Source organism: Sus scrofa, chromosome X (genome assembly GCF_000003025.6).
Source record: "Sus scrofa isolate TJ Tabasco breed Duroc chromosome X, Sscrofa11.1, whole genome shotgun sequence".
NCBI lineage: Eukaryota > Metazoa > Chordata > Mammalia > Artiodactyla > Suidae > Sus > Sus scrofa.
Genome location: NC_010461.5, coordinates 3,480,765 through 3,495,186, shown reverse-complemented (window position 1 = coordinate 3,495,186; position 14,422 = coordinate 3,480,765). Strand labels below are relative to the sequence as shown.

At 42.7% G+C, this 14,422-nt stretch overlaps 1 long non-coding RNA gene across 6 annotated transcripts in view; it reads left to right on the top strand.

Moving 5' to 3' along the window:
• LOC106506881 overlaps positions 5,072 to 14,422 on the top strand; it is a 120,916-nt gene continuing 111,565 nt past the window's right edge. For 3 of the 6 annotated variants that reach the window (XR_002340812.1, XR_002340814.1, XR_002340810.1), the window contains exons 1-2: positions 6,871 to 7,424; positions 11,645 to 11,784. This is a non-coding gene — a long non-coding RNA (uncharacterized LOC106506881). Of the gene's footprint in view, positions 5,229 to 6,422; positions 6,663 to 6,870; positions 7,425 to 11,644; positions 11,785 to 14,422 lie in introns of those variants that run through there. The other 3 variants (XR_002340813.1, XR_002340811.1, XR_002340815.1) reach the window with 3 other exon arrangements.

Sequence of the window (14,422 nt, the reverse complement as noted above, 5' to 3'; positions counted from 1 at the left end):
AGGCCATCAGTCACTTCTGCCTCCTTCTGCATCTCCTCAAAGCCATTTCCTGTTCTCCTCCAGACATGCCAGGCCGGAGTGTCCCGAACAGTACAAGACGCCAGGATTCCTGGGGAAAATCTCCATGCCTTTTGATCTGTCAATTGCAGAAGGACCCGGCTGGCCCAACGTGGGGTCTGAATAAAGTCTTTCCTTGAAGGCAGCACAGGTTTTGCACAAACGAAAATGAAGAGACATCTGGATCATCCTAGAAAACTTCCATTCAACTCTGGTTTTCTTCCAGATGATCTTTGCCTTAAGGATTCTGGAGAGTGTCATCAATGGGTTTCTCCTTTGGGTTCTACTCACCGTGACAGAATGGGGGCCGGAAGAGGCTTTCTTGCAACTTTGAGGGTGTTTGCTGCACGTCAGAATTGTGTAAGTGTAGGGACACCTTCTGGAGGCAGTGCCACTGCTCGTTTACTCAGTGGTTATGGAGCGCAGCACCTGCCAACTGCTGGGAGCCGTCAAACGCGGGGGCGGGGGCGGGGGCAGATACTTCTGTGAAGTCAGCGCCTAAGGGTACAGAACCAGAGCGTGTGCACGCACGCACACGCACACTAACTTTTAAAAATGCACAACCTGAGAGTCCCGAGTGAAGTTTTATTTGGAGCAAAATGAGGACTCTAGGCTGGGAGACAGCATTTCAAAGGGTCAGCAGTGGCTCATGATTCGATCCCTGTAGAGGCAGATATGGCAGGGGCTGGTCTCCAGTCCGCGTCCACCCCCCCTCGCCCCATCCCATACACACCCTCACGCTGTGGGATGGTAAAGCTCCTGAGGATTTATTGAGCATCTCTGAATATAGAGTAACTTCCAGGATGATCGTTTTCATACCTGATAGGAATGTCTTAGACACACAGGTGGTATTTACAGAAAAACCAGCATGATATCCATTGTTTTAACCCATAGGCTGCTATAAAAGTGCACCTGGGAGTTCCCGTCGTGGTGCAGTGGTTAACGAATCCAACTAGGAACCGTGAGGTTGTGGGTTTGGTCCCTGCCCTTGCTCAGTGGGTTAACCGATCCGGCGTTGCCAGTGAGCTGTGGTGTAGTTTGCAGACGCGGCTTGGATCCCGCGTTGCTGTGGCTCTGGCATAGGCCGGTGGCTACAGCTCCGATTCACCCCTAGCTGGGAACCTCCATATGCCGTGGGAGTGGCCCAAGAAATAGCAAAAAGACAAAAAAATAAAAAAATAAAAAATAAAAGTGCACCTAACACATACTGCTTTATAATTTGTGTGCAGATTACAAAAGACTATGTGTTAGCTGCACAGGTGAACGTTATACTCTTATACATAGTTATATACATTACAAAGAGTATGTTTTAAATGCATTTTTATAACATTGGATTAAAACAATTGTGATATTTATATATCTATATATATATAGTTTATACATGTATAACATGACATGTTTTAATCCATGTTATTAAATGCATGTAAAATAAACTGTAATATGTATAAACCTATATATAAAACAAACAGTATAACTATAAGAATATTTGAATACATGTTATACTCTGTTATACATCTGAAAAATATATAACATGTAGCACATCTACTGTTTTATATGTATTTATATATTGCAAACATATTTTGATGCACTTTGATAACATATGGATTAAAACAATTGCTAATCATGATGATTTTTCTGTAAATTTTCAGCTCGACTTTAAAATGCCTGATTTCTGCAACCTCTTTTTTCGCTAGCGTGCTGAAACTAATGAATCCCTGAAATGGTTTTGACATCTAACCTTTGAACCTGTCTCCAACGGCAAACAGCATGGCCCATCTCCCACAAAAACAGCCATTCTGATTCTCCTATTCAACACACTAGCTTGTTCTTGGGAGAATCAAATCAGAGCTATTTCAAACAAATATGGCCAGTTGAAGAATAAAAAATCAAAACTGATCGGTATGCAATTACGTGTCGGGGAATAAAATATATTACAGCAGATTTGCCAAGCAAAGCGTTTTTTAGACAAGTTATTGCTGCATTTAAAAAAAAAAAACCCATGAGCCTATAATGATACAAAATTTATAAAATTTGATATTTATTCTGGTAAATAATCTGCTGCCCTATTTCTTTCTTTCTTTTTTTTATTGAATGCACTTAAGAGGTGGGAGGCAGACCTCATTTTCGTATGGAGCACTTGCTCTAGGAAACAGTTCTTTTTCTCTGTGCTTGAAGAGAAAGGGGTTTAATATGTATGGAAGAAGCCACGCAACTTAGGGGCAGACAGCTTTGGCATACAATTGTCTTTCTTACTTGTTAGCCCGGTAGTCATAGGCAATTTATTTGACCTTCGTAATGCCCTTTGTGGACCTAGAAAATAGAGGCAGCCATGCCCACCTCAGAGGTCAATGTAAAAATTAGGAAAGTTACCTACATATAATTGTTTATGTAGTATTATATTTATATATCTATTAACTCCATAATGCATATCCATATGTATGTATGTATGTGTGTATATATTCATACATGTGTATATTTGTGTGTGTAATTTACTAAATAGAGGGAAATTTTATGGCTCAGGGCCTCACAAATGAGATGTTATTGAAATTTCAGTTCTCTGATGTGAGATAACCTTTATCCATGGAGTTTAGTCTTTTTTTTTTTTTTTTTTTTTTTTTTTTACTTTAGGCTTGTGCCAGTGGCATATGGAAGTTCCCAGGCTAGGGGTCAAATTGGAACTAAATAGCTGCTGGCCTATGCCACAGCCACAGCAACTAGGGATCTGAGCTGCATCTGCGACCTGTGCCACAGCTCACGGCAATGCCGGATCCTTAACCCACTGAGAGAGGCCAGGGATCGAACTTGCGTCCTCATGGCTACTAGTCAGATCATTTCCACCGAGCCACGACGGGAACTCTTCTCCGTGGAGTTGAGGAATTTGTGAAGGCCAATGCCCGCAGGGGCCAGGAAAAGGCAGGACATGAGGGACAGGCTAGGCCAAACCAGTGAGTAGTGGTAAGGGCTGTTTCCCAAGGCCACCTTCCCTTGATAGCAAGGCTCGCCATGGGGAAATGGAGAGTCTCCATTGCCTATTTTCTGCATTTTTCCAGGACAGTCTGAAACTCCGTTTCTTCTGTAAGCATCCCACTTTTCAAACCTTGGCATCAGATTCGATTAAAGGAAAACATTCAGCGGCACAAGCATGTGGGAAATAACAGAAACATGCCTCCTTTGAACAAGGGTTGACCTCCAAGCTACTGCCTTTGACTTCTTAATTCTCCTCCACCCTTCTGATGGCTGCTTCTCCATGTGGAACCACCCCAGAGCCTGTTAGAAATGCAGCTCTCCTGTCCCCCCCCACCCTGCCCCCCACCCCCCTTGTGCTTACAGAAGAGAAACACTGGGGTGGAGCCCAGCATCTGAATTTGAACAGGCCCTCTGGGTTGGGGGCTGCAAACTAAGCCCAGGGGGCCAGATCTGAACCACCACTTGCCTCTGTACAGCCGTGAACTAAGAATGGCTGTTCCCTTTTTAAGTGGTCAGGAAACAAACAAAAGCAAAAGAAGAACCCTGGAGTTCCCATTGTGGTGCAGCAGAAACGAATCTCACTAAGAACCATGAAAATGCGGGTTTGATCCCTGGCCTCACTCAGTGATTAAAGATCTGGCATTGCTGGGGTTTTTTTTTTTTTTTTTTTTTTAATTACTCAAATGAATTTATCACATCTGTAGTTGTATAATGATCATAACAGTCTGATTTCATAGGATTTCCATCCCACAGCCCAAGCACATCCCCCCACCCCCCAAACTGTCTCCTCCGAGACCATAAGTTTTTCAATGTCTGTGAGTCAGCATCAGTTCTGCAAAGAAGTTCCATCTGTCCTTTTTTCAGATTCCACATGGCAGTGAAAGCATTTGATGTTGGTGTCTCATTGTATGGCTGACTTCACTTAGCATGATAGTTTCTAGGACCATCCATGTTGCTAAAAATGCTGGTATTTCGTTCTTTTTGATGGCTGAGTAATATTCCATTGTGTATATGTACCACATCTTCTGGATCCACTCCTCTGTCGATGGACATTTAGGTTGTTTCCATGTCTTGGCTATTGCAAATACTGCTGCAGTGAACATTGGAGTACATGTGTCTTTGCGAGTCATGGTTTTCTCTGGATAGATGCCCAGGAATGGGATTGCTGGGTCAAATGGTAGTTCTATGTTTAGTTTTCTGAGGCATCTCCATACTGCTTTCCACAGTGGTTGCACCAATTTCCAATCCCACCAGCAGTGTACTAGGGTTCCTTTTTCTCCACACCCTCTCCAGCACTTATTGTTTGTAGACTTTTGGATGATGGCCATTCTGGCTGGTGTAAGGTGGTACCTCATCGTGGTTTTGATTTGCATTTTCTAATAATGAGTGATGCTGAACATGTTTTCATGTGTTTCTCGGCCATCTGTATGTCTTCTTTGGAGAATTGTCTGTTTAGATCTTCTGCCCATTTTGGATGTGGTTGTTTGTTTTTTTTTGGTATGGAGCTGCAAAAGTTGTTTATAAATTTTGGAGATTAATCCCTTGTCAGTCGATTCACTTGCAAAGATTTTTTCCCATTCTGTGAAAGATCTGGCATTGCTGTGAGCTGGGATGTAGGTCACAGATGCGGCTCCGATCCCACATTGCTGTGGCTGTGGCATAGGCCAGTGGCTACTGGACTACGATTTGACCCCTATGTTGGGACCTCCATATGTTGGGCGGGTGTGGTCCTAAAGCAAAAAAAGAAAAACCAAAAACCAAAAAAAGAAGAAAAAAAGGCAGGAAAGAAAGAAAGGAAGGAAGGAAGGAAGAGAAAGAAAGAAAGGAAAAGAAAAAAGAAGAAGAATCCTATTTTCTAATACCTGGAAACTATATGAAGTTCCACATCCATGAATAAGGTTTTATGGGAACACAACCACGCCCCGTCACATCCTTTGATGTGTGGCTGCTTTAATGTGATAACAGCAGAGCTGAATAGTTAAGACAGAGTCTGTGTGGACCACACAATCTGAAATACTCATAACACTGCTTTTTCCAGAATACCTTGTGGCCCCTGCAGCAGGAGATGCTGGTGTGTGTCCTCATTTGAGAACCTTCCTCTTGTCAACCATCGCTGAAACCTGATCCCAACGAGGAGAAGGGAAGAAGATAGGACTGTTCCTTTGTACGTGCATGGAGCGCCATTTGTGCCCCCAGGTGGATAAGTAAGAAAGTTTTTTGAATCAGATGCACCAAGTTCAGATGCTCAGCTCCTTCCCTGGAAGTTTAGAACCTTACATCCCCTATTATTTGGATTCCTTGTCTGTAAAACATGACAAGCCATCCATCCTAGGCAAGGTCATGGTGAAGGTGAAAGAGATAAACACAATTATGTACAGAGTGCATAACCAAGCTCCTGGCACAGAGTAGATGTTTTAGAAAGAGAATTATCCTTTGAGTTTTAAACAGTTGTTTTCACCATAAGGAGATTTCCAGGAGAGTATAAGATACCTGACACTGACCCATCAAAACTGTGTCTAGGTCTTAAAAAAAAAAAAAAAAAATCACATGATATGGTATATTGAGAAAAGCACCGAGGCATGGAGAAAAACGCAGTATTCTTTTTTTTTTTTTTTTTTTTTTGGTCTTTTTGCCTTTTCTAGGGCCGCTTCCCTCGGCATATGGAGGTTCCCAGGAGGAGTCTAATTGGAGCTACAGCTGCTGGCCTATGCCACAGCCACAGCAACGTGGGATCTGAGCTGCATCTGACCTACACCACAGCTCATGCAATGCTGGATCCTTAACCCACTGAGCAAGGCCAGGGATCAAAGCACAACCTCATGGTTCCTAGTTGGATTTGTTAACCACTGCACCACAACGGGAACTCTGAAAAATGCTGTATTCATTCACTATAGCCAGACGTGAAACAACCCAAATGTCCATTGACAGATGATTGGATTAGGAAGATGTGGTATATATACACAATGGAATACTACTCAGCCATAAAAAAGAATGACATAATGCCATTTGCAGCAACATGGATGGAACTAGAGACTCTCATACTAAGTGAAGTAAGTCAGAAAAAGAAAGACAAATACCATATGATATCACATATCTGGAACTTAATATATGGCGCAAATGAAACTTTCCACAGAAAAGAAACTCGTGGACTTGGAGAACAGACTTGTGGTTGCCAAGGGGGAGAGGGAGGGAGTGGGATGGACTGGGAGTTTGCGTTAATAGATCCAAACAATTGCCTTTGGAATGGATGAGCAGTGAGATCCTGCTGTATAGCACTGGGAACTATATCTAGTCACTTGTGGTGGAACATGATGGAGGATAATATGAGAAAAAGAATGTATATAGGTATGTGTGATTGGGTCACTTTGCTGTACAGTAGAAAATGGACAGAACACTGTAAACCGACTATAATGGAAAAAATTAAAATCGTTTAAAAAATAAATTAAGCCCATTAACCACTTCCAAAAAAAAAGGGGGGGGGAGGGAAATGCTGTATTCACATTTTGGCTACCAATGTTACTTTTCTTTAAAACTCCTATAAACAGGACTCAAGTACAGTTAGGTTTTAGAGACCTAGGATGTCACCGACCATATGAAGTCCTTATCAATATTTCTGTCAAAGAAGACACCTGTTTCGAGTAAGTATTGAATAACTATTTATCAAATGATTTTTAATCAATACTTCTGTGGTGTAAGATCCATTGATTAACCTGCTGGTCCCTCTTCATGTTTAATGTGTTCTTATTTTATAATTAGAACTAAACCTGGTCCCTCCGCAGGACACTATTTGATTGGTTGAAGATGAAGATGTTGGGGGTGTTTGTTCATCTACCCAACTCGGAAAAGCAGTGCTGTTCACTGCCCCTCCGTGACCCCGGGGTGATGTAGCTCCCTGGTGATCACCGTCTGCCTTGTCTCCTGTGAGAGCCAGCAGCCAGCTCTGCACACACCAGCTGTGTCCATTCCTGCAGCTGACTCTGCCGGGGTCCAGCTCCCTCCTGCCCACAGGGGCACGTTCCCTCCAAGAGGCTGGACTTTGCCCCGTTCCCATGAACCTTTCACAAGGTGCAAAGCCTTTCTTTACGTCTACCTGTGACTTTCCTTCCTGATTCCTTCCCCAAACGTGCATGCGTCTTTCTCTATTTCCAGTCCCTTGGGTTACGAACTCCCGAAGTGAAGAGAAATATACTGGAAGAACCAGGTGTCTAGAGAGAAGGCTTTAGAAAGGACGGGTGGCTTCAGCACCCACCAGGGCAGGACATCCCAGATTCCAAGTATTTTCAATCTCTCCTCCAGATAAAAGGAGCAAATGCCAGCTGAATGGGTGGCCAACTGCTTCTGTCTGCCAGCAGTCTCGAACTTACTTTGAATAAGAGTGATGCACTGAAACCCTTTGAAATGTAAGTCGGTAAGATGCTTTAAAAGCTAAACATAGTAATACCAAAGGAATTTCTCTACAGTAGGATGCAGTCGATAAGCTACACCCTACCTTTCTCTCACATCACTATTTTCTGTGTATTTGAAACCCACTCTGTCACTGGAATTCACCTCTATCAACTCTGCTTTTCCTCCTTTGCCAATACCACCCCTCTGCCCCTTTTTTAGTGCTGCGCCCATGGCATATGGAGGTTCCCAGGCTAGGGGTGGAATCAGAGTGGCAGCTGCCAGCCTACACCGCAGCCACAGCCACGCCAGATTCTGAGCCACTCCTGCGACCCCACACTGCTGCTCAAGGCAATGCCAGATCCTTAACCCACTGAGAGAGGCCAGGGATCAAACCCACGTTGTCATGGACACTAGTCAGGTTCCTCACCGCTGAGCCATGACAGGAAATCCGCCCCCCCTCTTTTGAGAATAAAGTTCCTTTTCACCCTATGTTAACGAATAAGTTTCCAGGTGCAAAGGAAGCCTTAAATGGAGGCGTGCATCACTGCTGTATGGTTTAGCACATCTATAGATGTAACACCAATGAAACTTATTAAACTCTCATAAAGGGTAGGTTTGAATACAGATGAAGGAAGAGACATTTTGATCCCATCTCTACATCTGTTTTGTCTAAGAGTCACCACAAATCAAGTATGTCGCCTTGCGACAGATTCTATTATTGGCCAGAGCAGAAGTCGGTCAGTTTTTATCTGTCTCAAAAATCTAAGGTTTTTGGCAGCACAATTTAAGAAAAGCACACATTTTGGAAGACTTAATGCTTTCACGAATGGGGCCAAGGACTGGCACTGAAAAGTAGCTGCAACTTTGAATTGATGATTGATATTTTCTTTGCCCTGGTTAATTCCTTCTTTTAAAATAAAGGATATAATCCTTTTCCTCATCTGTTCTTTAAAGAGCCATATTGCATTTCAGTAAAAGACATGTGAAAACAATCAGGGTATGAAAAAAGGACCTGCTGTGTAGCATAGGGAACTATATTCCATATCCTATAATAAACCATAATGGAAAAGAATATGAAAAGGAATATATATGGATATGTATATATGTATATGTCTTATGTATATATGTATATATCTTGATCACTTGCTCTACACCAGAAACTAACAAAACATTGTAAATCAGAGTTCCCATTGTGGCTCAGCGGATTAAGAACCTGACATAGTGTCCATGAGGATGCAGGTTCGATCCCTGGCCTTGCTCGGTGGGTTAAGGATCCAGCATGGCTGCAAGCAGCAGCATAAGTCTCAGATGTGGCTCGGATCCTGCATAGGTGTGGCTGCGGTGTAGGTCTGCAGCTGCAGCTCCAGTTCAACCCATAGCCCGGGAACTTCCATTTGCTCCAGGTGCAGCCTTAAAAAACAAAAACAAAAGATTGTACATCAGTTAAAAATGGATTTACCTCAATTTTTCAATTAAATTAAAAAAGGATGGCTTAGTACACTTGATTCTTAAAAAAAAAGAAAGAAAATAATCAGGCTATGGAAAATGTGGCGTAAGAGATGCCAAAATGGACTATTATTTGTAAAAATACTTGGAATCATGATCCATATTCTATACGCATGATAGAAGCTTGTGAAGATGACATGGTTTCAGTTTAAAATAAATGCAACCATTTTAAAGTACATAAGGCCATTCTTCACAACTCCTGTCTTATTTGTGTGAACAATATGTGGCGACTTTGTCAGCGATTTGTTACAAAGTTACAAAGCAATGACCAGGGAGTTTTGAGATCAATGTGTGAACCCGCCTGCCAATATTAACAAAGAATAGTACTTACTGGATTGTTGCTGGTATTCATTATTCTAATAGTTTTTACTCATATTATTCAGGCTGCTATAGAAGGAATGATTTCATTCTTTCAACCTAGCAGTCTGTGGCAAGAATTCACAATCTGCCCATTATCGAAGTAAGCTAAAACGATCTTTCATTTTCTCCAACTGCTTTTGATACCTTTTTTCTACCTTAAGAAAGTCGGGTAAATTTACATGGTAATTTTTTTGCTTCATTAAATGTATATCCGTAATATCATGAAAAATGAGATGAATTCCCATAAGCTGGTTGTACTAAATTACAAAGGACGGACACTGGTTCTCTTTGTAAAGTGTATTTTAATTTTATTAGCAGGCAGAGCCTTAAAAGAAAGGAATTAAGTTCTATTACTTTAACTAAATACAAAGGAAAAAGAAGATTCAGTTGATAAAAGAAATAAAGAGTTGAGGAAGCTTTGTAGTTTCATCAAAATACTAATGCTTGACTGAAATTGTACTTCTAGCAGCATCTCCCTAGTTGTCTCAGACAATCCATCCGGCTAACAACAAAGAGAAACAAACAAAGAGATTGAAGAGATCAGAGAGCCATCAGAAACATCATGATTTTCCAAGATATTTTTAACTGGACACAAAAACACTCCTGGTAAAGGAAAAGACTGATATGTTAACAAGGTGTGTTGTTCCCAACCATTGGGCCATTTTTAAAAGAGAAACAGTCAAGCCACAGATTAGGAGATGATAATTACACCATTTTAAAATTGCAACTCTTTATAGCCTGAATATATAAAGTGCTCCCACAAATCAATAAGTAAAAGACTGACAACCCAGTTGAACAGTGGGCCAAAGTTTGAACGAGCAGCTCACACTTGGGGCATCCAAACGCCTGATGTAGCCACGAAAATGATACACAACCTCATTTGGCACCAGGAAAATGTATATTAAAGCCACAATAAGAGACCTCTACCCAAGCACTGAAACAGTGACCGTAGACAGACTGACATCAGAAAGTGCTTGCAGAGATACAGAGCAAGAAGAACTCTTTTACACTGCTTCAGGTGGGAGGGTATAAATTAGTACAGCCTTTTGGGAAATGCTTTGGTGGTACCTGTGAAAGGTGATCATAGATACACCTGGTTCCATTCTTGACATAAACATGTACATACCTCTGCCCAAAGATTTGTCCAAGGATGTTCACAGCATCACTATTCACTAAAGTCAAGAACAAGAAGGAACCAAAATGTTTGTCAACAATTGAAGGAATAAATAAATTGAAGTGTATTCATACAAAAGAATAGTACATAGAACTAAAAAGTGAATGAGGAGCTCCTGTCGTGGCTCAGCGGAAACGAATCTAACAAGTATCCATGAGGGTGCAGGTTCAATCCCTGCCTTGTTCAGTGGTTTAAGGATCTGGCGTTGCCATAAACCATGGTGAAGGTTGCAGACGCAGCTCAGATCTGGCATGGGTGTGGCTGTGGTATAGGCTGGCAGATGCAGCTCTGATTTGAACCCTGGTCTGAGAACTTCCATATGCCGTGGGTGCAGCCCTGAAAAGAAAAAAAAAGTGAATGAACCACTCTATGAAACAACATAGATAAATCCTATAATATTAAGTGAGAGAAACTAGGCAGAGTAATAAATACTGTGAGTCCATTTATACACCGTTTCTTTTTTCTCTATTTCATCTAGCCTTTATTATATTTTTATATACAGTCTTTAAAATTTTTATCTTCCATGATGGTCTATCTCACGAGATTGGATAGAGTTCCCTGTGCTGTCCAGTGGGACCTCATTGCTTATCCATCCTAAACGTCATAGTTTGCATCTACGAACCCCAAGCGCCCCATCCATCCCACTCCCTCCCCCTTCCCCCTTGGCAACCACAAGTCTGTTCTCTATGTGTGTGAGTCTGTCTCTGTTTTGCAGATAGGTTCATTTTGCCGTATTTTAGATTCTACGTATAAGTGATATCATATGGTGTGTGTCTCTGTCAGACTTACTTCACTCAGGATAATCATCTCTAGGTCCATCCATGTTGCTGCAAATGGCATGATTTCATTCTTTTTTATGGCTGAATACTATTCCATTGTATATATGTACCACAGCTTCTTCATCCATTCCTCTGTCAATGGACGCTTAGGGTGTTTCCATGTCTTGGCTATTGTGGATAGTGCTGCAGTGAACCTAGGGGTGCAGGTATCTTTTTGAATTACAGTCTTGTTTCCAAAAGGCAGGTTGAATCTATGGCATTAGAATTGAGGAAACAGTTATTTCGGGCATGGGGAGTGTTAATTATGGGGAGGGCACTGGAAGATGCTTCCCCGATGCAGGTAATGCCTGTTTTTTGACCTGGAGGGTGGTGGCGTGGCCCTGTTCACGTTGCCATCTTTCATTTCCTTGAGCAGGTATGACGTGCGCCCTGTTCTTCGTCATGTTCACCAAAAGTTTATAAACTTTGTGATGCCACGTGTTCAAGCCACCCACGTCCTGGACCGAAGGATTGACTTTGAATGAAACCAAAACTCCTGTTCATCGCAAGCCAAAGGTAAAGATAATTCTGTTGAGATTTCTATGAGCTTCATTTTTTTCCATCTCTTTCTCTCCCCCCCCCGCCCCGCTCCCCCCCTCCCCACTGGAATCGTCTCTTCTTTTGTAGCTTTCGCCAGTATTAAAATGGTACGACGTGGTTTTCCAGAAACGATGTTACACGTGACGTTTTTACCTCAAGCCCAACACCCTCAAAGTGGGTGAGGCTTGCTGGGCTCAGTGATTTTCAACCAACATGTGAGCGAGATCAAGGACTGTGTAGACACACACACTGTTTTCGCTAGGCTGGTTTTAATGACAGAGATGCTTTTTTATAGTTGTTACACAGCTGTTTTTCTTTTTCTAGCTGTGCCTGTGGCATATGGATGTTCCCAGGCCAGGGGTCGAATCGGAGCTGCATCTGCAACCTATGTCGCAGTCACAGCCACAGCAACACCGGATCCTTAACCCACTGAGCGAGGCCAGGGATTCAACCCACATCCTCACGGACACAATGTTGGGTTGTAAACCTGCTGAGCCACAGTGGGAACTCTGGTCAACCTATTTTGAGCAGAGTCACTGAAACTCACTAACTTGGCCCTTAGTCTGAACACTCAAAGAAGAAAAAAAAACAAAAACAAAACAAAAACAGGAAAGGCAAGTCTTTAATGCCTATTCACAGTGAGTAACGCAATTATTTCCCTGTGCACAGTCCTGATGGCGACATTTGTCACTAAATGGCCTCACTCGGGACTCTGCGAGGCCACCTTCCAAATATTTATGTGCCGATTATATCTGAACATAATACAGATATAATCAAATTATGTGTCATTGAAATAGTTGTTGGCAAAAGCCCCCACGTAATGTCATTCTCTTTATTCCTTCCCTGACACATCTTAGAACTAACCCCAAATTTCACCGTGGCTTAGAGACCACATGGGATGAAAGACGTGGAAAAACAGCCCATGCACATAAGTTTCTTTGATTTTTTAAAATTTTATCGGCGTATAGTTGACTTGCAAGTTTATTTTTTCAATAGACTAAAAATCCAATCCGCTCTCCTCTGTCTGCGATCATTTAAATTCTGTGCATTCTTTTGTCTGATGTATTCAGGCTTCTAAAGCCACATGCATAAGGCATTTGTCAATAAGAAGATCAATAGTGAGCATTTATAGTTTCCACTACAGTGGGGAAAACAGATTAGAAATGATTTTGTAAAAGATAGTGAAAGGCTACCTCTGAAAGAGCCACTGCAGTAGACATAGCCAGTGAGGGTTTGGGAGATGGAGGTAGGTCTTACACCGCTGTTGTGACAGGGGCAAGACAGAGCCGCAGTTCCATGGCTGCGAAATAACTGTATGTTCCAAACTAGCTCTGGATAGTCCTTTATCAGTTACGGTGTTAAGTCCAAGTGCTACTAGGAAGAAACAGGGTCAGCATTTGAAACCAGCAAATCTCAACCATCTGGAGGAAATAACGCACTTCTCTTCGGACCTAACCTTACGAACAAAAACACAGGCCAGTGCGTGTCCTGGAGAAAGTCACATATCTTCTGGGCTTGATTTCCTTATGTTTAAATAGGAGTTACAATACTTCACGCCTGTAACACTGTGATGGAGGAGTTTCCTGGTGGCTCCGTGGGTGAAGGATCTGGCGCTCTCTCTTCTGTGACTCAGGTCACTGCTGTGACTTGGGTTTGATGCCTGCCCGGGAACTTCCTCCTGCCTGGGCATGGCCAAAACAGCAAATTGAGACTGTGCTGGGACTCCAGTGATACACGTGATTGAGAACATCATTCTTATGCAGGCGTTTGCCTTTCTCCAACTAAGGAAGGACAGGGCTTTCTCTTAAGCCTACCACTGCCTCCCACCGGACCGCTGCCCCTACAGAGAGGAGCTGTCTGCATCCTCTCACTTCCCCACGTATCATTACCACTTCCCTACTTCTGACGCTTACCTGAAGCTCCTGGTCCCTACGAGCCTTAGAAACAAAGTTGTCCTCCCTCGTGATCCGCAAAAGTGAGTAGACTTGGAAAGGACCCTTCTAACCCTAAGCCCCTCTCCTCCAAGGGGAGGCTGGACTGGTATGTGCAAAGAATTGCCACTGTAGCCCAACTGTGAAAGCAATTTGCTAACCACCCACCAGGCACAAGGAATGTACTGAATATTGCTCGATACACTGTTGCATTAGTTCCTATCTGTCATGTGGAGGCTGCTCCCTGCGTTGGGGAACTACAGGGAAATACAGCAAGGGAGAATGTTTGATTTTCTCCATCTTTAAAAGTTTGATTGAAGTAGAGTTGATGTACAATGTCGTGATAATTTCTGTTGTGCAACACAGTGATTCAGTAACACACACACACATCCATTCTCTTTCAGATTCTTTTCCCATATGGTTATTACAGAATAGTGGGTAGAGCTCCCTGTGCTAGAGAGCAGGTCCCCATTGGCCAGTTCTTCCATAGACCTCAGTGTGCATGTGCCAGTCCCAGACCCCCAGTCCATCCCCCCCCTCCTGCCCCCGCTGCCCAACACCTGTTCCCTTTGGTCACCATGTGTTTGTTTTCAAAGTCTGTGGGTCTGTTTCTCTTCTGCCAATAAGTTCATTTGTATCCTTTTTTTTTTAAAGCTTCCACATAGAAGTGATATCCTAGGATG